The sequence below is a fragment of the Anser cygnoides genome, chromosome 3 (genome assembly GCF_040182565.1).
Source record: "Anser cygnoides isolate HZ-2024a breed goose chromosome 3, Taihu_goose_T2T_genome, whole genome shotgun sequence".
In the NCBI taxonomy this organism is placed as follows: domain Eukaryota; kingdom Metazoa; phylum Chordata; class Aves; order Anseriformes; family Anatidae; genus Anser; species Anser cygnoides.
This window is the reverse complement of record NC_089875.1, coordinates 63,804,780-63,807,059: the sequence shown is the minus strand read 5'-3', so window position 1 is coordinate 63,807,059 and position 2,280 is coordinate 63,804,780.

The window sequence follows — 2,280 nt, the reverse complement described above, 5'->3', positions numbered from 1 at the left end:
TTCTACTTCAGGTTTCTGGCTTTATATCTTCCTACATTAGCTGTCATTTAATAAACTCTGCTTGGGTATGAAAGAATCACAGTCTGGATTTCCTGAGTTTTAAGATGAAATGAATGCAACACTTCAAGCTATTGTTCCACTGGAATTAATTTGTCTACATGATATTTTACTGTAACTCCAAACTGTTCTCTGGTTTCTAGCCAAAAGTGGAGGTTCTATTTTAGTTACGAAGCTTAACTACGTAGGTTTTTCTTCGGTAAATGCAAGCTACAATGGTTTTCTCATTCCAGAACTATTGTTTTTTTTTCTCCTTATGTTTTTAATTCAAAAACCTAGTTGACCCCTTGTGTGAGATGAAACACAGCCTAACCAAAAAAGTGCCAAAAGCCCTGTAGGATTGAACTAAATGTTCAAGTTGAAACAAACAAATCAGTGCAGTTTTGCATAACTAAGAGAATTGTTTATTGAGGTATTCAGCTTGAAATGAATTGTGGAATAACCAAATTAAATTACTTTTCTCTATTTGGAGACACATCTGGACCAAAGGAACAGTTCAAGGTGAGAAGCACTGTCTGTTGTAGAATGGGAAAGTGACAGCTTGAAGTCAAAACTGGTTTGTAATATTCAGTGTCCAATTCAGGTGCCAAGGACCTGACTTTTGAATTCATTATGTCTGAAACATTGTTCCAGTGGAATTCAAGTGCAGCTCTGACTAGTCAACACTATTTCAAACTAGATCTCTGATATCTGGGTGGCTCTCTGGAAATATGCAATTAATGACCACCTGGAAAAGTTAGATTAAAATTATTTTAATGTCATATGAGACCTCTGTCAGAGGTTCTATCTTTGCCTCTGCAAAGCATCATAATTTTCAGCATCTCCATTCAGGTAGCTTTCCTTCTGGCAATCTACTGCTTAATACCTTTCACACCTTCTGACTGCTAGAGCTGATGAAGCAGGAGTTTGGTAATTTCTTTCAATTTATAACCTTGTGGAAACCCAGAGGAGATTTCTTATAATGGTGTTCATCGAGTAAGGCTGGGTTTCTGCAGAAGAAGTAGTGTATCATCATGCCACAATAGTATATCATCATGCTTGTGCCCAAGGATTCAAATTAAGGGTTCAAAAGCATTATCCGCATTGGTATTTTCCATGTGTTATCTGCTTGCATTTAACCCTGAAGTGCACCTTTAAAATTGTGGCTTAATGTTCTGTCTGACTCTTATTCCCAGTCTTCTTTATGCCTTATAAATTTATGTCTTCTTACCTAACTGAATAATTCAGCTTCCACTGACCAGCTCCCAAACTTCTAATTAGCCCTCCTGCACTATCTAATCCCTGTTTTAGCTAGCGTTCCTTTTCAACCCTATTCCCTGAAATCCTTGTCTATACTTCCTCTTTCTCTCCACACACCTGTTTCTTCTGGTCTCTTTGCTCAGCTAATCTCAGTTCTCTTCCTTTGCCTACCTTGGTTGTTTGTCATCCTCTAAGCCTCTTCCACAGAAGCTCCCAGTCCCCATCTCCTGCCACACATGGCAAGTCATGGTCCCACTCTCTGCTCATCATACTCCTTCCATTTCTTTCTCCCTGTATATACTCACCAACTACTAAATTCTGTTTCTGTCCACACTACATTCAAATTAATCTCCTCTGCACTTTGTCAACAGAAAGGTCCCTGAGGGACACTGGAAACACATTTTGTGGTGCTTGGCTCTAATCATAGGAAGAATTATGTTTATGCAGCCCTGAGTATGTCCATAGCAGACAGACTCTTCAGTTTTCACATAAATCTCTAGCAAGTCTTTTCTGAACATTTGCAAAACAGAAATTTTGAAATGTGGATAGATTTTCAGAGGAGCAGCAGGAATATTTCTCTAGAACAAAGCTCCTCCATTCCTCTCAAACTTAGTGTTTTTACTTAGAAAAGAAAAGAAAAATAAGGGGGAAAAAAGAAAAAAAAAGAAAAACAGAAAAAAAGAAAAAATGAAAAGAAAGAAAAGAAAGGAAAAGGAAAAAAAAGGGAAAAAAATGAGAGAAAATGAAAAAATAGGAAAAAAGAGAAAAAAGACAAGAGAAGACAAGAAAAGACAGAGAAGAAAAAAAAAGAAAGAAGAGAAGAGAAGAGAAGAGAAGAGAAGAGAAGAGAAGAGAAGAGAAGAGAAGAGAAGAGAAGAGAAGAGAAGAGAAGAGAAGAGAAGAGAAGAGAAGAGAAGAGAAAGAAGAGAAGAGAAGAGAAGAGAAGAGAAGAGAAGAGAAGAGAAGAGAAGAGAAGAGAAGAGA